The sequence below is a fragment of the Procambarus clarkii genome, unplaced genomic scaffold, assembly GCF_040958095.1.
Source record: "Procambarus clarkii isolate CNS0578487 unplaced genomic scaffold, FALCON_Pclarkii_2.0 HiC_scaffold_145, whole genome shotgun sequence".
Lineage (NCBI taxonomy): Eukaryota > Metazoa > Arthropoda > Malacostraca > Decapoda > Cambaridae > Procambarus > Procambarus clarkii.
The window spans coordinates 89,117-111,067 of NW_027189178.1; the positions used below are offsets into that span (position 1 = coordinate 89,117).

General features: G+C 42.3%; 1 long non-coding RNA gene and 8 other non-coding genes across 9 annotated transcripts; all 9 read right to left on the reverse strand.

Moving 5' to 3' along the window:
• Positions 1–1,312: 1,312 nt before the first annotated feature.
• LOC138361007 (uncharacterized) lies at positions 1,313–6,896 on the reverse strand. Its single transcript, XR_011226744.1, has 3 exons — positions 6,791–6,896; positions 4,044–4,235; positions 1,313–1,498 (listed from the first exon to the last, which is right to left on the reverse strand). It is a non-coding gene; the product is annotated as an uncharacterized lncRNA (long non-coding RNA).
• On the reverse strand, positions 1,603–1,796 carry LOC138361012 (U2 spliceosomal RNA). Its single transcript, XR_011226749.1, has one exon. It is a non-coding gene; the product is annotated as a U2 spliceosomal RNA (small nuclear RNA).
• On the reverse strand, positions 4,341–4,533 carry LOC138361018 (U2 spliceosomal RNA). Its single transcript, XR_011226754.1, has one exon. It is a non-coding gene; the product is annotated as a U2 spliceosomal RNA (small nuclear RNA).
• Positions 6,897–7,085: 189 nt separating the features above from the next.
• LOC138361013 (U2 spliceosomal RNA) lies at positions 7,086–7,279 on the reverse strand. Its single transcript, XR_011226750.1, has one exon. It is a non-coding gene; the product is annotated as a U2 spliceosomal RNA (small nuclear RNA).
• Positions 7,280–9,807: 2,528 nt separating this feature from the next.
• Positions 9,808–10,001, reverse strand: LOC138361014 (U2 spliceosomal RNA). Its single transcript, XR_011226751.1, has one exon. It is a non-coding gene; the product is annotated as a U2 spliceosomal RNA (small nuclear RNA).
• A 2,537-nt stretch (positions 10,002–12,538) lies between these two features.
• LOC138361011 (U2 spliceosomal RNA) lies at positions 12,539–12,731 on the reverse strand. The gene has a single exon (XR_011226748.1). It is a non-coding gene; the product is annotated as a U2 spliceosomal RNA (small nuclear RNA).
• Positions 12,732–15,268: 2,537 nt separating this feature from the next.
• LOC138361015 (U2 spliceosomal RNA) lies at positions 15,269–15,461 on the reverse strand. The gene has a single exon (XR_011226752.1). It is a non-coding gene; the product is annotated as a U2 spliceosomal RNA (small nuclear RNA).
• A 2,541-nt stretch (positions 15,462–18,002) lies between these two features.
• LOC138361019 (U2 spliceosomal RNA) lies at positions 18,003–18,195 on the reverse strand. Its single transcript, XR_011226755.1, has one exon. It is a non-coding gene; the product is annotated as a U2 spliceosomal RNA (small nuclear RNA).
• A 2,548-nt stretch (positions 18,196–20,743) lies between these two features.
• Positions 20,744–20,936, reverse strand: LOC138361020 (U2 spliceosomal RNA). The gene has a single exon (XR_011226756.1). It is a non-coding gene; the product is annotated as a U2 spliceosomal RNA (small nuclear RNA).
• Positions 20,937–21,951: the final 1,015 nt, after the last annotated feature.

The window sequence follows — 21,951 nt, forward strand, 5'->3', positions numbered from 1 at the left end:
CGGATTCCCTGGAAAACGACTCTGTTGTTGAATGAACAACAAAGTTAAGATATAAGAAGATGTAAGTAATTCGAGAAGTCTGAGTACTGTAGGTACTATAGCAAATTCATTGCTTAATATATGTGAATGTGTAAGGAATCCATCCATCGCTTTTACCGAGTATACAAATACTCGGTCATTGTTGGTGTTTAGGGAGGTAAATGAAGTATTGCAAAGCTAATTACGAAACTAGCTTTCACAATGACATTTGGTGGTTGGTCGCTTTGCAAATTATAGTAGATTCTATATCAATTTTATTCGTTATTTTACGTGAATGAATGTGTGCCTGCTAAATAAAGAATGTAAATATACGTCGGTGGTGTTTAGAGGGGTGAATGAAGCATTTGAAATCTAAATAGGAAACTAGCATTCAAATGGAGAGGGGTGAGAGTGCAGGTGCGCTTGAACTTGGGTGGGTTCTGGGTTTCATTGACGTATATATTACAGGTGAATGTGTGCATCGAATGCTCGATTGAAGTATATAAATACACATTGTTAGTGTGTATTGAGGTAAATGATGGATTGTAAAGCTAATCAAGACACTGGAATTCACTTTGAGGCTAGTGGCTGGCCGGCTGGCAGGCAAGCGTGGAAGTGGCAAACGATCGTTGAGTTGCCGTGTAAAACCACACCAAAGCAACACCTCCCTCCATCTCAAGTCGAATTTCGTCTTTATTACGCATTGGTACATTCCAGCAATGGTAAATTAAATAGATAAACGTCTAATCTTGATGTATGTATGAATATAATTTCGCCGTCAGAGCCGACTAAGGAATTCCGAGTGATATACACACACACTCCTCCCTCCCTCCCTCCCTCCCTCACAAGGGAGAGTGAGTAATTCTGTAAAAAAAAGAAGAGCATGCCAACAATGGGTAACTATTATAGTTAGGTTCTCGATCATAGTAAACCCGTTGATTTAGAGTTTATTTGCACAATGACTACGTCATATTAGATGCCATTTAAATACCAAATCCAGTTCTCCACTAAATGCAGACACAAGTCTAACACTATTCAACCCATCTCTACCAGCCTTTTCATAACAAACCACTAAGCTATCTAAACCAGTTTCCACACTTATATAAATAGAGAAAAACTTCACCCTATATAACCTATCTCAGAAAACAAACAAAATCAATTAATATTGCACTAACTGGCAACCCCCCCCCCCATTCATAAAATCAACTTCTTTCCTTCCACACCAACCATCGTATTTCTTTGCTCGCACATAATCTTTAATCTAAAGTTATTAAATGATATTACTCACCTCACTCTCCTTCTTTCTCCTTCTTTCTCCTTCCTTCCTTCCTTCCTTCCTTCCTTCCTTCCTTCCTTCCTTCCCTCTAACTCGTTGCAGTTGTTCAGCTTCGACCCATCAAACCCGGACTCGACTGACTCACTTCTGCTGCTCGTTCCAAGGCTTTTTCCTCATACGATGTTGGCTGGTGTGAAGTAATTACTGCAATTCAAATTAACACGATTCATTAATGTACATAACCAATTAACATAATCGTCTCCTACTTGATTTTGACTAGTTGATAGGGTTGTTTTTGGTCTCCCCGAAGGGAGTGGACCGATCCCAGAGGTACTGCAATACCGGGCCGATCCGCGGCAAAGGTGGAGCAAGCTCCTAGCACTTCGCCATGTTGCAAAAATCAGTTTAATATCGAGGATCCCACATGGGGATCGTATCAGATATTAAGCTGATAAGAACAGATACTACACCTTTGATCTTAGCCAAAAGGCCGAGAAGCGATAGGATGCATGGTTGCTCTGCAACACCAGGCAACAATTGCGGCTAGAAACCACGTAGCGAGTTTCAATTGCAAAAGGGCATGTGATTATCGTTGAGTACTATTCGAATTCAAGCATACATATAACGCCATGCAGTAAAGGCTTTAACCATTTCTTACCTGATCAATGAATTTATATATATAATGCAAATTCATGATATTACATGGTTTCATTCATGAGTAGTGAATATGTAACTGGCGGCAAAGTGGTAAACAGACTCGCGTGGCGTTTCACGAATTCGCTCCTGGCCAGGGAGTATAGCGCTTAACTCTAATACATAAACCTCCATTTGTCATGTGTCTTAAGGTAGCTACAGCTTTTGAAAAAGTACATAACGAATTAAAAGTGCAAGGGGCCTGTTACGCCAACGCTCGTCAAAAAATATAAATAGGAGACGTTCTCTCTCTGATACCATAACAGAAAACGAACAGCACTATTACACGCCACTATTCCATTTTTGTATATATATCACGACTTTTTCACATCTAACACTTTGCTTGATACATCGTTTTCACAAACCGGAGACGAGGCGAAGCGAGGCAGGGCTGGGTGGCGAGAGGCTAGAGGCTAGAGGCGAGAGGCGAGAGGCGAGAGGCGAGAGGCGAGAGACGAGAGACGAGAGACGAGAGACGAGAGACGAGAGACGAGAGACGAGAGACGAGAGACGAGAGACGAGAGACGAGAGACGAGAGACGAGAGACGAGAGACGAGAGACTAGAGACTAGAGACGAGAGACGAGAGACGAGAGACGAGAGACGTGACGTGATGCCATGCCATGCCATGCCATGCCATGCCATTCAATGCCTTGTGATTCAATACCATGCAGTTCAATGCGATGCGATGCAATGACATGCGATTCGATGCCATGCGAGGCGAGGCGAGGCGATGCATCATCTAACATAACGGGATTCCCTGGAAAACGACTCTGTTGTTGAATGAACAACAAAGTTAAGATATAAGAAGATGTAAGTAATTCGAGAAGTCTGAGTACTGTAGGTACTATAGCAAATTCATTGCTTAATATATGTGAATGTGTAAGGAATCCATCCATCGCTTTTACCGAGTATACAAATACTCGGTCATTGTTGGTGTTTAGGGAGGTAAATGAAGTATTGCAAAGCTAATTACGAAACTAGCTTTCACAATGACATTTGGTGGTTGGTCGCTTTGCAAATTATAGTAGATTCTATATCAATTTTATTCGTTATTTTACGTGAATGAATGTGTGCCTGCTAAAATAAAGAATGTAAATATACGTCGGTGGTGTTTAGAGGGGTGAATGAAGCATTTGAAATCTAAATAGGAAACTAGCATTCAAATGGAGAGGGGTGAGAGTGCAGGTGCGCTTGAACTTGGGTGGTTCTGGGTTTCATTGACGTATATATTACAGGGTGAATGTGTGCATCGAATGCTCGATTGAAGTATATAAATACACATTGTTAGTGTGTATTGAGGTAAATGATGGATTGTAAAGCTAATCAAGACACTGGAATTCACTTTGAGGCTAGTGGCTGGCCGGCTGGCAGGACAAGCGTGGAAGTGGCAAACGATCGTTGAGTTGCCGTGTAAAACCACACCAAAGCAACACCTCCCTCCATCTCAAGTCGAATTCGTCTTATTACGCATTGGTACATTCCAGCAATGGTAAATTAAATAGATAAACGTCTAATCTTGATGTATGTATGAATATAATTTCGCCGTCAGAGCCGACTAAGGAATTCCGAGTGATATACACACACACTCCTCCCTCCCTCCCTCCCTCCCTCACAAGGGAGAGGTGAGTAATTCTGTAAAAAAAAGAAGAGCATGCCAACAATGGGTAACTATTATAGTTAGGTTCTCGATCATAGTAAAACCCGTTGATTTAGAGTTTATTTGCACAATGACTACGTCATATAGATGCCATTTAATACCAAATCCAGTTCTCCACTAAATGCAGACACAAGTCTAACACTATTCAACCCATCTCTACCAGCCTTTTCATAACAAACCACTAAGCTATCTAAACCAGTTTCCACACTTATATAAATAGAGAAAAACTTCACCCTATATAACCTATCTCAGAAAACAAACAAAATCAATTAATATTGCACTAACTGGCAACCCCCCCCCCCATTCATAAAATCAACTTCTTTCCTTCCACACCAACCATCGTATTTCTTTGCTCGCACATAATCTTTAATCTAAAGTTATTAAATGATATTACTCACCTCACTCTCCTTCTTTCTCCTTCTTTCTCCTTCCTTCCTTCCTTCCTTCCTTCCTTCCTTCCTTCCTTCCTTCCCTCTAACTCGTTGCAGTTGTTCAGCTTCGACCCATCAAACCCGGACTCGACTGACTCACTTCTGCTGCTCGTTCCAAGGCTTTTTCCTCATACGATGTTGGCTGGTGTGAAGTAATTACTGCAATTCAAATTAACCACGATTCATTAATGTACATAACCAATTAACATAATCGTCTCCTACTTGATTTTGACTAGTTGATAGGGTTGTTTTTGGTCTCCCCGAAGGGAGTGGACCGATCCCAGAGGTACTGCAATACCGGGCCGATCCGCGGCAAAGGTGGAGCAAGCTCCTAGCACTTCGCCATGTTTGCAAAAATCAGTTTAATATCGAGGATCCCACATGGGGATCGTATCAGATATTAAGCTGATAAGAACAGATACTACACTTGATCTTAGCCAAAAGGCCGAGAAGCGATAGGATGCATGGTTGCTCTGCAAACACCAGGCAACAATTGCGGCTAGAAACCACGTAGCGAGTTTCAATTGCAAAAGGGCATGTGATTATCGTTGAGTACTATTCGAATTCAAGCATACATATAAACGCCATGCAGTAAAGGCTTTAACCATTTCTTACCTGATCAATGAATTTATATATATATGCAAATTCATGATATTACATGGTTTCATTCATGAGTAGTGAATATGTAACTGGCGGCAAAGTGGTAAACAGACCTCGCGTGGCGTTTTCACGAATTCGCTCCTGGCCAGGGAGTATAGCGCTTAACTCTAATACATAAACCTCCATTTGTCATGTGTCTTAAGGTAGCTACAGCTTTGAAAAGTACAATAACGAATTAAAAAGTGCAAGGGCCTGTTACGCCAACGCTCGTCAAAAAATATAATAGGAGACGTTCTCTCTCTGATACCATAACAGAAAACGAACAGCACTATTACACGCCAACTATTCCATTTTTGTATATATATCACGACTTTTTCACATCTAACACTTTGCTTGATACATCGTTTTCACAAACCGGAGACGAGGCGAAGCGAGGCAGGGCTGGGTGGCGAGAGGCTAGAGGCTAGAGGCGAGAGGCGAGAGGCGAGAGGCGAGAGGCGAGAGACGAGAGACGAGAGACGAGAGACGAGAGACGAGAGACGAGAGACGAGAGACGAGAGACGAGAGACGAGAGACGAGAGACGAGAGACGAGAGACGAGAGACGAGAGACTAGAGACTAGAGACTAGAGACGAGAGACGAGAGACGAGAGACGAGAGACGTGACGTGATGCCATGCCATGCCATGCCATGCCATGCCATTCAATGCCTTGTGATTCAATACCATGCAGTTCAATGCGATGCGATGCAATGACATGCGATTCGATGCCATGCGAGGCGAGGCGAGGCGATGCATCATCTAACATAACGGGATTCCCTGGAAAACGACTCTGTTGTTGAATGAACAACAAAGTTAAGATATAAGAAGATGTAAGTAATTCGAGAAGTCTGAGTACTGTAGGTACTATAGCAAATTCATTGCTTAATATATGTGAATGTGTAAGGAATCCATCCATCGCTTTTACCGAGTATACAAATACTCGGTCATTGTTGGTGTTTAGGGAGGTAAATGAAGTATTGCAAAGCTAATTACGAAACTAGCTTTCACAATGACATTTGGTGGTTGGTCGCTTTGCAAATTATAGTAGATTCTATATCAATTTATTCGTTATTTTACGTGAATGAATGTGTGCCTGCTAAATAAAGAATGTAAATATACGTCGGTGGTGTTTAGAGGGGTGAATGAAGCATTTGAAATCTAAATAGGAAACTAGCATTCAAATGGAGAGGGGTGAGAGTGCAGGTGCGCTTGAACTTGGGTGGGTTCTGGGTTTCATTGACGTATATATTACAGGTGAATGTGTGCATCGAATGCTCGATTGAAGTATATAAATACACATTGTTAGTGTGTATTGAGGTAAATGATGGATTGTAAAGCTAATCAAGACACTGGAATTCACTTTGAGGCTAGTGGCTGGCCGGCTGGCAGGCAAGCGTGGAAGTGGCAAACGATCGTTGAGTTGCCGTGTAAAACCACACCAAAGCAACACCTCCCTCCATCTCAAGTCGAATTTCGTCTTTATTACGCATTGGTACATTCCAGCAATGGTAAATTAAATAGATAAACGTCTAATCTTGATGTATGTATGAATATAATTTCGCCGTCAGAGCCGACTAAGGAATTCCGAGTGATATACACACACACTCCTCCCTCCCCTCCCTCCCTCCCTCACAAGGGAGAGTGAGTAATTCTGTAAAAAAAAGAAGAGCAATGCCAACAATGGGTAAACTATTATAGTTAGGTTCTCGATCATAGTAAACCCGTTGATTTAGAGTTTATTTGCACAATGACTACGTCATATTAGATGCCATTTAAATACCAAATCCAGTTCTCCACTAAATGCAGACACAAGTCTAACACTATTCAACCCATCTCTACCAGCCTTTTCATAACAAACCACTAAGCTATCTAAACCAGTTTCCACACTTATATAAATAGAGAAAAACTTCACCCTATATAACCTATCTCAGAAAACAAACAAAATCAATTAATATTGCACTAACTGGCAACCCCCCCCCCATTCATAAAATCAACTTCTTTCCTTCCACACCAACCATCGTATTTCTTTGCTCGCACATAATCTTTAATCTAAAGTTATTAAATGATATTACTCACCTCACTCTCCTTCTTTCTCCTTCTTTCTCCTTCCTTCCTTCCTTCCTTCCTTCCTTCCTTCCTTCCTTCCTTCCCTCTAACTCGTTGCAGTGTTCAGCTTCGACCCATCAAACCCGGACTCGACTGACTCACTTCTGCTGCTCGTCCAAGGCTTTTTCCTCATACGATGTTGGCTGGTGTGAAGTAATTACTGCAATTCAAATTAACACGATTCATTAATGTACATAACCAATTAACATAATCGTCTCCTACTTGATTTTGACTAGTTTGATAGGGTTGTTTTTGGTCTCCCCGAAGGGAGTGGACCGATCCCAGAGGTACTGCAATACCGGGCCCGATCCGCGGCAAAGGTGGAGCAAGCTCCTAGCACTTCGCCATGTTGCAAAAATCAGTTTAATATCGAGGATCCCACATGGGGATCGTATCAGATATTAAGCTGATAAGAACAGATACTACACTTTGATCTTAGCCAAAAGGCCGAGAAGCGATAGGATGCATGGTTGCTCTGCAACACCAGGCAACAATTGCGGCTAGAAACCACGTAGCGAGTTTCAATTGCAAAAGGGCATGTGATTATCGTTGAGTACTATTCGAATTCAAGCATACATATAAACGCCATGCAGTAAAGGCTTTAACCATTTCTTACCTGATCAATGAATTTATATATATATGCAAATTCATGATATTACATGGTTTCATTCATGAGTAGTGAATATGTAACTGCGGCAAAGTGGTAAACAGACTCGCGTGGCGTTTCACGAATTCGCTCCTGGCCAGGGAGTATAGCGCTTAACTCTAATACATAAACCTCCATTTGTCATGTGTCTTAAGGTAGCTACAGCTTTTGAAAAGTACAATAACGAATTAAAAGTGCAAGGGGCCTGTTACGCCAACGCTCGTCAAAAAATATAAATAGGAGACGTTCTCTCTCTGATACCATAACAGAAAACGAACAGCACTATTACACGCCAACTATTCCATTTTGTATATATATCACGACTTTTTCACATCTAACACTTTGCTTGATACATCGTTTTCACAAACCGGAGACGAGGCGAAGCGAGGCAGGGCTGGGTGGCGAGAGGCTAGAGGCTAGAGGCGAGAGGCGAGAGGCGAGAGGCGAGAGGCGAGAGACGAGAGACGAGAGACGAGAGACGAGAGACGAGAGACGAGAGACGAGAGACGAGAGACGAGAGACGAGAGACGAGAGACGAGAGACGAGAGACGAGAGACTAGAGACGAGAGACGAGAGACGAGAGACGAGAGACGTGACGTGGATGCCATGCCATGCCATGCCATGCCATGCCATTCAATGCCTTGTGATTCAATACCATGCAGTTCATGCGATGCGATGCAATGACATGCGATTCGATGCCATGCGAGGGCGAGGCGAGGCGATGCATCATCTAACATAACGGGATTCCCTGGAAAACGACTCTGTTGTTGAATGAACAACAAAGTTAAGATATAAGAAGATGTAAGTAATTCGAGAAGTCTGAGTACTGTAGGTACTATAGCAAATTCATTGCTTAATATATGTGAATGTGTAAGGAATCCATCCATCGCTTTTACCGAGTATACAAATACTCGGTCATTGTTGGTGTTTAGGGAGGTAAATGAAGTATTGCAAGCTAATTACGAAACTAGCTTTCACAATGACATTTGGTGGTTGTCGCTTTGCAAATTATAGTAGATTCTATATCAATTTTATTCGTTATTTTACGTGAATGAATGTGTGTGCCTGCTAAATAAAGAATGTAAATATACGTCGGTGGTGTTTAGAGGGGTGAATGAAGCATTTGAAATCTAAATAGGAAACTAGCATTCAATGGAGAGGGGTGAGAGTGCAGGTGCGCTTGAACTTGGGTGGGTTCTGGGTTTCATTGACGTATATATTACAGGTGAATGTGTGCATCGAATGCTCGATTGAAGTATATAAATACACATTGTTAGTGTGTATTGAGGTAAATGATGGATTGTAAAGCTAATCAAGACACTGGAATTCACTTTGAGGCTAGTGGCTGGCCGGCTGGCAGGCAAGCGTGGAAGTGGCAAACGATCGTTGAGTTGCCGTGTAAACCACACCAAAGCAACACCTCCCTCCATCTCAAGTCGAATTTCGTCTTTATTACGCATTGTACATTCCAGCAATGGTAAATTAAATAGATAAACGTCTAATCTTGATGGTATGTATGAATATAATTTCGCCGTCAGAGCCGACTAAGGAATTCCGAGTGATATACACACACACTCCTCCCTCCCTCCCTCCCTCCCTCACAAGGGAGAGTGAGTAATTCTGTAAAAAAAAGAAGAGCATGCCAACAATGGGTAACTATTATAGTTAGGTTCTCGATCATAGTAAACCCGTTGATTTAGAGTTTATTTTGCACAATGACTACGTCATATTAGATGCCATTTAAATACCAAATCCAGTTCTCCACTAAATGCAGACACAAGTCTAACACTATTCAACCCATCTCTACCAGCCTTTTCATAACAAACCACTAAGCTATCTAAACCAGTTTTCCACACTTATATAAATAGAGAAAAACTTCACCCTATATAACCTATCTCAGAAAACAAACAAAATCAATTAATATTGCACTAACTGGCAACCCCCCCCCCCATTCATAAAATCAACTTCTTTCCTTCCACACCAACCATCGTATATTCTTTGCTCGCACATAATCTTTAATCTAAAGTTATTAAATGATATTACTCACCTCACTCTCCTTCTTTCTCCTTCTTTCTCCTTCCTTCCTTCCTTCCTTCCTTCCATTCCTTCCTTCCTTCCTTCCCTCTAACTCGTTGCAGTTGTTCAGCTTCGACCCATCAAACCCGGACTCGACTGACTCACTTCTGCTGCTCGTTCCAAGGCTTTTTCCTCATACGATGTTGGCTGGTGTGAAGTAATTACTGCAATTCAAATTAACACGATTCATTAATGTACATACCAATTAACATAATCGTCTCCTACTTGATTTTGACTAGTTGATAGGTTGTTTTGGTCTCCCCGAAGGGAGTGGACCGATCCCAGAGGTACTGCAATACCGGGCCGATCCGCGGCAAAGGTGGAGCAAGCTCTCTAGCACTTCGCCATGTTGCAAAAATCAGTTTAATATCGAGGATCCCACATGGGGATCGTATCAGATATTAAGCTGATAAGAACAGATACTACACTTTGATCTTAGCCAAAAGGCCGAGAAGCGATAGGATGCATGGTTGCTCTGCAACACCAGGCAACAATTGCGGCTAGAAACCACGTAGCGAGTTTCAATTGCAAAAGGGCATGTGATTATCGTTGAGTACTATTCGAATTCAAGCATACATATAAACGCCATGCAGTAAAGGCTTTAACCATTTCTTACCTGATCAATGAATTTATATATATATGCAAATTCATGATATTACATGGTTTCATTCATGAGTAGTGAATATGTAACTGGCGGCAAAGTGGTAACAGACTCGCGTGGCGTTTCACGAATTCGCTCCTGGCCAGGGAGTATAGCGCTTAACTCTAATACATAAACCTCCATTTGTCATGTGTCTTAAGGTAGCTACAGCTTTGAAAAGTACAATAACGAATTAAAAGTGCAAGGGGCCTGTTACGCCAACGCTCGTCAAAAAATATAAATAGGAGACGTTCTCTCTCTGATACCATAACAGAAAACGAACAGCACTATTACACGCCAACTATTCCATTTTTGTATATATATCACGACTTTTTCACATCTAACACTTTGCTTGATACATCGTTTTCACAAACCGGAGACGAGGCGAAGCGAGGCAGGGCTGGGTGGCGAGAGGCTAGAGGCTAGAGGCGAGAGGCGAGAGGCGAGAGGCGAGAGGCGAGAGACGAGAGACGAGAGACGAGAGACGAGAGACGAGAGACGAGAGACGAGACGACGAAGAGACGAGAGACGAGAGACGAGAGACGAGAGACGAGAGACGAGAGACTAGAGACTAGAGACGAGAGACGAGAGACGAGAGACGAGAGACGTGACGTGATGCCATGCCATGCCATGCCATGCCATGCCATTCAATGCCTTGTGATTCAATACCATGCAGTTCAAATGCGATGCGATGCAATGACATGCGATTCGATGCCATGCGAGGCGAGGGCGAGGCGATGCATCATCTAACATAACGGGATTCCCTGGAAAACGACTCTGTTGTTGAATGAACAACAAAGTTAAGATATAAGAAGATGTAAGTAATTCGAGAAGTCTGAGTACTGTAGGTACTATAGCAAATTCATTGCTTAATATATGTGAATGTGTAAGGAATCCATCCATCGCTTTTACCGAGTATACAAATACTCGGTCATTGTTGGTGTTTAGGGAGGTAAATGAAGTATTGCAAAGCTAATTACGAAACTAGCTTTCACAATGACATTTGGTGGTTGGTCGCTTTGCAAATTATAGTAGATTCTATATCAATTTTATTCGTTATTTTACGTGAATGAATGTGTGCCTGCTAAATAAAGAATGTAAATATACGTCGGTGGTGTTTAGAGGGGGTGAATGAAGCATTTGAAATCTAAATAGGAAACTAGCATTCAAATGGAGAGGGGTGAGAGTGCAGGTGCGCTTGAACTTGGGTGGGTTCTGGGTTTCATTGACGTATATATTACAGGTGAATGTGTGCATCGAATGCTCGATTGAAGTATATAAATACACATTGTTAGTGTGTATTGAGGTAATGATGGATTGTAAAGCTAATCAAGGACACTGGAATTCACTTTGAGGCTAGTGGCTGGCCGGCTGGCAGGCAAGCGTGGAAGTGGCAAACGATCGTTGAGTTGCCGTGTAAAACCACACCAAAGCAACACCTCCCTCCATCTCAAGTCGAATTTCGTCTTTATTACGCATTGTACATTCCAGCAATGGTAAATTAAATAGATAACGTCTAATCTTGATGTATGTATGAATATATTTCGCCGTCAGAGCCGACTAAGGAATTCCGAGTGATATACACACACACTCCTCCCCCCTCCCTCCCTCCCTCACAAGGGAGAGTGAGTAATTCTGTAAAAAAAAGAAGAGCATGCCAACAATGGGTAACTATTATAGTTAGGTTCTCGATCATAGTAACCCGTTGATTTAGAGTTTATTTGCACAATGACTACGTCATATTAGATGCCATTTAAATACCAAATCCAGTTCTCCACTAAATGCAGACACAAGTCTAACACTATTCAACCCATCTCTACCAGCCTTTTCATAACAAACCACTAAGCTATCTAAACCAGTTTCCACACTTATATAAATAGAGAAAAACTTCACCCTATATAACCTATCTCAGAAAACAAACAAAATCAATTAATATTGCACTAACTGGCAACCCCCCCCCCCAGTTCATAAAATCAACTTCTTTCCTTCCACACCAACCATCGTATTTCTTTAGCTCGCACATAATCTTTAATCTAAAGTTATTAAATGATATTACTCACCTCACTCTCCTTCTTTCTCCTTCTTTCTCCTTCCTTCCTTCCTTCCTTCCTTCCTTCCTTCCTTCCTTCCTTCCCTCTAACTCGTTGCAGTTGTTCAGCTTCGACCATCAAACCCGGACTCGACTGAACTCACTTCTGCTGCTCGTTCCAAGGCTTTTTCCTCATACGATGTTGCTGGTGTGAAGTAATTACTGCAATTCAAATTAACCGATTCATTAATGTACATAACCAATTAACATAATCGTCTCCCTACTTGATTTTGACTAGTTGATAGGGTTGTTTTTGGTCTCCCCGAAGGAGAGTGGACCGATCCCAGAGGTACTGCAATACCGGGCCGATCCGCGGCAAAGGTGGAGCAAGCTCCTAGCACTTCGCCATGTTGCAAAAATCAGTTTAATATCGAGGATCCCACATGGGGATCGTATCAGATATTAAGCTGATAAGAACAGATACTACACTTTGATCTTAGCCAAAAGGCCGAGAAGCGATAGGATGCATGGTTGCTCTGCAACACCAGGCAACAATTGCGGCTAGAAACCACGTAGCGAGTTTCAATTGCAAAAGGGCATGTGATTATCGTTGAGTACTATTCGATTCAAGCATACATATAAACGCCATGCAGTAAAGGCTTTAACCATTTCTTACCTGATCAATGAATTTATATATATATGCAATTCATGATATTACATGGTTTCATTCATGAGTAGTGAATATGTAACTGCGGCAAAGTGGTAAACAGACTCGCGTGGCGTTTCACGAATTCGCTCCTGGCCAGGGAGTATAGCGCTTAACTCTAATACATAAACCTCCATTTGTCATGTGTCTTAAGGTAGCTACAGCTTTTGAAAGTACAATAACGAATTAAAAGTGCAAGGGGCCTGTTACGCCAACGCTCGTCAAAAAATATAAATAGGAGACGTTCTCTCTCTGATACCATAACAGAAAACGAACAGCACTATTACACGCCAACTATTCCATTTTTGTATATATATCACGACTTTTTCACATCTAACACTTTGCTTGATACATCGTTTTCACAAACCGGAGACGAGGCGAAGCGAGGCAGGGCTGGGTGGCGAGAGGCTAGAGGCTAGAGGCGAGAGGCGAGAGGCGAGAGGCGAGAGGCGAGAGACGAGAGACGAGAGACGAGAGACGAGAGACGAGAGACGAGAGACGAGAGACGAGAGACGAGAGACGAGAGACGAGAGACGAGAGACGAGAGACGAGAGACGAGAGACTAGAGACTAGAGACGAGAGACGAGAGACGAGAGACGAGAGACGTGACGTGATGCCATGCCATGCCATGCCATGCCATGCCATTCATGCCTTGTGATTCAATACCATGCAGTTCAATGCGATGCGATGCAATGACATGCGATTCGATGCCATGCGAGGCGAGGCGAGGCGATGCATCATCTAACATAACGGGATTCCCTGGAAAACGACTCTGTTGTTGAATGAACAACAAAGTTAAGATATAAGAAGATGTAAGTAATTCGAGAAGTCTGAGTACTGTAGGTACTATAGCAAATTCATTGCTTAATATATGTGAATGTGTAAGGAATCCATCCATCGCTTTTACCGAGTATACAAATACTCGGTCATTGTTGGTGTTTAGGGAGGTAAATGAAGTATTGCAAAGCTAATTACGAAACTAGCTTTCACAATGACATTTGGTGGTTGGTCGCTTTGCAAATTATAGTAGATTCTATATCAATTTTATTCGTTATTTTACGTGAATGAATGTGTGCCTGCTAAATAAAGAATGTAAATATACGTCGGTGTGTTTAGAGGGGTGAATGAAGCATTTGAAATCTAAATAGGAAACTAGCATTTCAAATGGAGAGGGGTGAGAGTGCAGGTGCGCTTGAACTTGGGTGGGTTCTGGGTTTCATTGACGTATATATTACAGGTGAATGTGTGCATCGAATGCTCGATTGAAGTATATAAATACACATTGTTAGTGTGTATTGAGGTAAATGATGGATTGTAAAGCTAATCAAGACACTGGAATTCACTTTGAGGCTAGTGGCTGGCCGGCTGGCAGGCAAGCGTGGAAGTGGCAAACGATCGTTGAGTTGCCGTGTAAAACCACACCAAAGCAACACCTCCCTCCATCTCAAGGTCGAATTCGTCTTTATACGCATTGGTACATTCCAGCAATGGTAAATTAAATAGATAAACGTCTAATCTTGATGTATGTATGAATATAATTTCGCCGTCAGAGCCGACTAAGGAATTCCGAGTGATATACACACACACTCCTCCCTCCCTCCCTCCCTCCCTCACAAGGGAGAGTGAGTAATTCTGTAAAAAAAAGAAGAGCATGCCAACAATGGGTAACTATTATAGTTAGGTTCTCGATCATAGTAAACCCGTTGATTTAGAGTTTATTTGCACAATGACTACGTCATATTAGATGCCATTTAAATACCAAATCCAGTTCTCCACTAAATGCAGACACAAGTCTAACACTATTCAACCCATCTCTACCAGCCTTTTCATAACAAACCACTAAGCTATCTAAACCAGTTTTCCACACTTATATAAATAGAGAAAAACTTCACCCTATATAACCTATCTCAGAAAACAAACAAAATCAATTAATATTGCACTAACTGGCAACCCCCCCCCCCATTCATAAATCAACTTCTTTCCTTCCCACCAACCATCGTATTTCTTTGCTCGCACATAATCTTTAATCTAAAGTTATTAAATGATATTACTCACCTCACTCTCCTTCTTTCTCCTTCTTTCTCCTTCCTTCCTTCCTTCCTTCCTTCCTTCCTTCCTTCCTTCCTTCCCTCTAACTCGTTGCAGTTGTTCAGCTTCGACCCATCAAACCCGGACTCGACTGACTCACTTCTGCTGCTCGTTCCAAGGCTTTTTCCTCATACGATGTTGGGCTGGTGTGAAGTAATTACTGCAATTCAAATTAACACGATTCATTAATGTACATAACCAATTAACATAATCGTCTCCTACTTGATTTTGACTAGTTGATAGGGTTGTTTTGGTCTCCCCGAAGGGAGTGGACCGATCCAGAGGTACTGCAATACCGGGCCGATCCGCGGCAAAGGTGGAGCAAGCTCCTAGCACTTCGCCATGTTGCAAAAAATCAGTTTAATATCGAGGATCCCACATGGGGATCGTATCAGATATTAAGCTGATAAGAACAGATACTACACTTTGATCTTAGCCAAAAGGCCGAGAAGCGATAGGATGCATGGTTGCTCTGGCAACACCAGGCAACAATTGCGGCTAGAAACCACGTAGCGAGTTTCAATTGCAAAAGGGCATGTGATTATCGTTGAGTACTATTCGAATTCAAGCATACATATAAACGCCATGCAGTAAAGGCTTTAACCATTTCTTACCTGATCAATGAATTTATATATATATGCAAATTCATGATATTACATGGTTTTCATTCATGAGTAGTGAATATGTAACTGGCGGCAAAGTGGTAAACAGACTCGCGTGGCGTTTCACGAATTCGCTCCTGGCCAGGGAGTATAGCGCTTAACTCTAATACATAACCTCCATTTGTCATGTGTCTTAAGGTAGCTACAGCTTTTGAAAAGTACAATAACGAATTAAAAGTGCAAGGGGCCTGTTACGCCAACGCTCGTCAAAAAATATAAATAGGAGACGTTCTCTCTCTGATACCATAACAGAAAACGAACAGCACTATTACACGCCAACTATTCCATTTTTGTATATATATCACGACTTTTTCACATCTAACACTTTGCTTGATACATCGTTTTCACAAACCGGAGACGAGGCGAAGCGAGGCAGGGCTGGGTGGCGAGAGGCTAGAGGCTAGAGGCGAGAGGCGAGAGGCGAGAGGCGAGAGGCGAGAGACGAGAGACGAGAGACGAGAGACGAGAGACGAGAGACGAGAGACGAGAGACGAGAGACGAGAGACGAGAGCGAGAGACGAGAGACGAGAGACGAGAGACGAGAGACTAGAGACTAGAGACGAGAGACGAGAGACGAGAGACGAGAGACGTGACGTGATGCCATGCCATGCCATGCCATGCCATGCCATTCAATGCCTTGTGATTCAATACCATGCAGTTCAATGCGATGCGATGCAATGACATGCGATTCGATGCCATGCGAGGCGAGGCGAGGCGATGCATCATCTAACATAACGGGATTCCCTGGAAAACGACTCTGTTGTTGAATGAACAACAAAGTTAAGATATAAGAAGATGTAAGTAATTCGAGAAGTCTGAGTACTGTAGGTACTATAGCAAATTCATTGCTTAATATATGTGAATGTGTAAGGAATCCATCCATCGCTTTTACCGAGTATACAAATACTCGGTCATTGTTGGTGTTAGGGAGGTAAATGAAGTATTGCAAAGCTAATTACGAAACTAGCTTTCACAATGACATTTGGTGGTTGGTCGCTTTGCAAATTATAGTAGATTCTATATCAATTTTATTCGTTATTTACGTGAATGAATGTGTGCCTGCTAAATAAAGAATGTAAATATACGTCGGTGGTGTTTAGAGGGGTGAATGAAGCATTTGAAATCTAATAGGAAACTAGCATTCAAATGGAGAGGGGTGAGAGTGCAGGTGCGCTTGAACTTGGGTGGGTTCTGGGTTTCATTGACGTATATATTACAGGTGAATGTGTGCATCGAATGCTCGATTGAAGTATATAAATACACATTGTTAGTGTGTATTGAGGTAAATGATGGATTGTAAAGCTAATCAAGACACTGGAATTCACTTTGAGGCTAGTGGCTGGCCGGCTGGCAGGCAAGCGTGGAAGTGGCAAACGATCGTTGAGTTGCCGTGTAAAACCACACCAAAGCAACACCTCCCCTCCATCTCAAGTCGAATTTCGTCTTTATTACGCATTGGTACATTCCAGCAATGGTAAATTAAATAGATAAACGTCTAATCTTGATGTATGTATGAATATAATTTCGCCGTCAGAGCCGACTAAGGAATTCCGAGTGATATACACACACACTCCTCCCTCCCTCCCTCCCTCCCTCACAAGGGAGAGTGAGTAATTCTGTAAAAAAAAGAAGAGCATGCCAACAATGGGTAACTATTATAGTTAGGTTCTCGATCATAGTAAACCCGTTGATTTAGAGTTTATTTGCACAATGACTACGTCATATTAGATGCCATTTAAATACCAAATCCAGTTCTCCACTAAATGCAGACACAAGTCTAACACTATTCAACCCATCTCTACCAGCCTTTCATAAACAAACCACTAAGCTATCTAAACCAGTTTCCACACTTATATAAATAGAGAAAAACTTCACCCTATATAACCTATCTCAGAAAACAAACAAAATCAATTAATATTGCACTAACTGGCAACCCCCCCCCCATTCATAAAATCAACTTCTTTCCTTCCACACCAACCATCGTATTTCTTTGCTCGCACATAATCTTTAATCTAAAGTTATTAAATGATATTACTCACCTCACTCTCCTTCTTTCTCCTTCTTTCTCCTTCCTTCCTTCCTTCCTTCCTTCCTTCCTTCCTTCCTTCCTTCCCTCTAACTCGTTGCAGTTGTTCAGCTTCGACCCATCAAACCCGGACTCGACTGACTCACTTCTGCTGCTCGTTCCAAGGCTTTTTCCTCATACGATGTTGGCTGGTGTGAAGTAATTACTGCAATTCAAATTAACACGATTCATTAATGTACATAACCAATTAACATAATCGTCTCCTACTTGATTTTGACTAGTTGATAGGGTTGTTTTTGGTCTCCCCGAAGGGAGTGGACCGATCCCAGAGGTACTGCAATACCGGGCCGATCCGCGGCAAAGGTGGAGCAAGCTCCTAGCACTTCGCCATGTTGCAAAAATCAGTTTAATATCGAGGATCCCACATGGGGATCGTATCAGATATTAAGCTGATAAGAACAGATACTACACTTTGATCTTAGCCAAAAGGCCGAGAAGCGATAGGATGCATGGTTGCTCTGCAACACCAGGCAACAATTGCGGCTAGAAACCACGTAGCGAGTTTCAATTGCAAAAGGGCATGTGATTATCGTTGAGTACTATTCGAATTCAAGCATACATATAAACGCCATGCAGTAAAGGCTTTAACCATTTCTTACCTGATCAATGAATTTATATATATATGCAAATTCATGATATTACATGGTTTCATTCATGAGTAGTGAATATGTAACTGGCGGCAAAGTGGTAAACAGACTCGCGTGGCGTTTCACGAATTCGCTCCTGGCCAGGGAGTATAGCGCTTAACTCTAATACATAAACCTCCATTTGTCATGTGTCTTAAGGTAGCTACAGCTTTTGAAAAGTACAATAACGAATTAAAAGTGCAAGGGGCCTGTTACGCCAACGCTCGTCAAAAAATATAAATAGGAGACGTTCTCTCTCTGATACCATAACAGAAAACGAACAGCACTATTACGCGCCAACTATTCCATTTTTGTATATATATCACGACTTTTTCACATCTAACACTTTGCTTGATACATCGTTTTCACAAACCGGAGACGAGGCGAAGCGAGGCAGGGCTGGGTGGCGAGAGGCTAGAGGCTAGAGGCGAGAGGCGAGAGGCGAGAGGCGAGAGGCGAGAGACGAGAGACGAGAGACGAGAGACGAGAGACGAGAGACGAGAGACGAGAGACGAGAGACGAGAGACGAGAGACGAGACGAGAGACGAGAGACGAGAGACGAGAGACTAGAGACTAGAGACTAGAGACGAGAGACGAGAGACGAGAGACGAGAGACGTGACGTGATGCCATGCCATGCCATGCCATGCCATGCCATTCAATGCCTTGTGATTCAATACCATGCAGTTCAATGCGATGCGATGCAATGACATGCGATTCGATGCCATGCGAGGCGAGGCGAGGCGATGCATCATCTAACATAACGGGATTCCCTGGAAAACGACTCTGTTGTTGAATGAACAACAAAGTTAAGATATAAGAAGATGTAAGTAATTCGAGAAGTCTGAGTACTGTAGGTACTATAGCAAATTCATTGCTTAATATATGTGAATGTGTAAGGAATCCATCCATCGCTTTTACCGAGTATACAAATACTCGGTCATTGTTGGTGTTTAGGGAGGTAAATGAAGTATTGCAAAGCTAATTACGAAACTAGCTTTCACAATGACATTTGGTGGTTGGTCGCTTTGCAAATTATAGTAGATTCTATATCAATTTTATTCGTTATTTTACGTGAATGAATGTGTGCCTGCCTAAATAAAGAATGTAAATATACGTCGGTGGTGTTTAGAGGGGTGAATGAAGCATTTGAAATCTAAATAGGAAACTAGCATTCAAATGGAGAGGGGTGAGAGTGCAGGTGCGCTTGAACTTGGGTGGGTTCTGGGTTTCATTGACGTATATATTACAGGTGAATGTGTGCATCGAATGCTCGATTGAAGTATATAAATACACATTGTTAGTGTGTATTGAGGTAAATGATGGATTGTAAAGCTAATCAAGACACTGGAATTCACTTTGAGGCTAGTGGCTGGCCGGCTGGCAGGCAAGCGTGGAAGTGGCAAACGATCGTTGAGTTGCCGTGTAAAACCACACCAAAGCAACACCTCCCTCCATCTCAAGTCGAATTTCGTCTTTATTACGCATTGGTACATTCCAGCAATGGTAAATTAAATAGATAAACGTCTAATCTTGATGTATGTATGAATATAATTTCGCCGTCAGAGCCGACTAAGGAATTCCGAGTGATATACACACACACTCCTCCCTCCCTCCCTCCCTCCCTCACAAGGGAGAGTGAGTAATTCTGTAAAAAAAGAAGAGCATGCCAACAATGGGTAACTATTATAGTTAGGTTCTCGATCATAGTAAACCCGTTGATTTAGAGTTTATTTGCACAATGACTACGTCATATTAGATGCCATTTAAATACCAAATCCAGTTCTCCACTAAATGCAGACACAAGTCTAACACTATTCAACCCATCTCTACCAGCCTTTTCATAACAAACCACTAAGCTATCTAAACCAGTTTCCACACTTATATAAATAGAGAAAAACTTCACCCTATATAACCTATCTCAGAAAACAAACAAAATCAATTAATATTGCACTAACTGGCAACCCCCCCCCCATTCATAAAATCAACTTCTTTCCTTCCACACCAACCATCGTATTTCTTTGCTCGCACATAATCTTTAATCTAAAGTTATTAAATGATATTACTCACCTCACTCTCCTTCTTTCTCCTTCTTTCTCCTTCCTTCCTTCCTTCCTTCCTTCCTTCCTTCCTTCCTTCCTTCCCTCTAACTCGTTGCAGTTGTTCAGCTTCGACCCATCAAACCCGGACTCGACTGACTCACTTCTGCTGCTCGTTCCAAGGCTTTTTCCTCATACGATGTTGGCTGGTGTGAAGTAATTACTGCAATTCAAATTAACACGATTCATTAATGTACATAACCAATTAACATAATCGTCTCCTACTTGATTTTGACTAGTTGATAGGGTTGTTTTTGGTCTCCCCGAAGGGAGTGGACCGATCCCAGAGGTACTGCAATACCGGGCCGATCCGCGGCAAAGGTGGAGCAAGCTCCTAGCACTTCGCCATGTTGCAAAAATCAGTTTAATATCGAGGATCCCACATGGGGATCGTATCAGATATTAAGCTGATAAGAACAGATACTACACTTTGATCTTAGCCAAAAGGCCGAGAAGCGATAGGATGCATGGTTGCTCTGCAACACCAGGCAACAATTGCGGCTAGAAACCACGTAGCGAGTTTCAATTGCAAAAGGGCATGTGATTATCGTTGAGTACTATTCGAATTCAAGCATACATATAAACGCCATGCAGTAAAGGCTTTAACCATTTCTTACCTGATCAATGAATTTATATATATATGCAAATTCATGATATTACATGGTTTCATTCATGAGTAGTGAATATGTAACTGGCGGCAAAGTGGTAAACAGACTCGCGTGGCGTTTCACGAATTCGCTCCTGGCCAGGGAGTATAGCGCTTAACTCTAATACATAAACCTCCATTTGTCATGTGTCCTACAGCTTTTGAAAAGTACAATAACGAATTAAAAGTGCAAGGGGCCTGTTACGCCAACGCTCGTCAAAAACGTTCTCTCTCTGATACCATAACAGAAAACGAACAGCACTATTACGCGCCAACTATTCCATTTTTGTATATATATCACGACTTTTTCACATCTAACACTTTGCTTGATACATCGTTTTCACAAACCGGAGACGAGGCGAAGCGAGGCAGGGCTGGGTGGCGAGAGGCTAGAGGCTAGAGGCGAGAGGCGAGAGGCGAGAGGCGAGAGGCGAGAGAGCGAGAGACGAGAGACGAGAGACGAGAGACGAGAGACGAGAGACGAGACGAGAGACGAGAGACGAGAGACGAGAGACGAGAGACGAGAGACGAGAGACTAGAGACTAGAGACGAGAGACGAGAGACGAGAGACGTGACGTGATGCCATGCCATGCCATGCCATGCCATGCCATTCAATGCCTTGTGATTCAATACCATGCAGTTCAATGCGATGCGATGCAATGACATGCGATTCGATGCCATGCGAGGCGAGGCGAGGCGATGCATCATCTAACATAACGGGATTCCCTGGAAAACGACTCTGTTGTTGAATGAACAACAAAGTTAAGATATAAGAAGATGTAAGTAATTCGAGAAGTCTGAGTACTGTAGGTACTATAGCAAATTCATT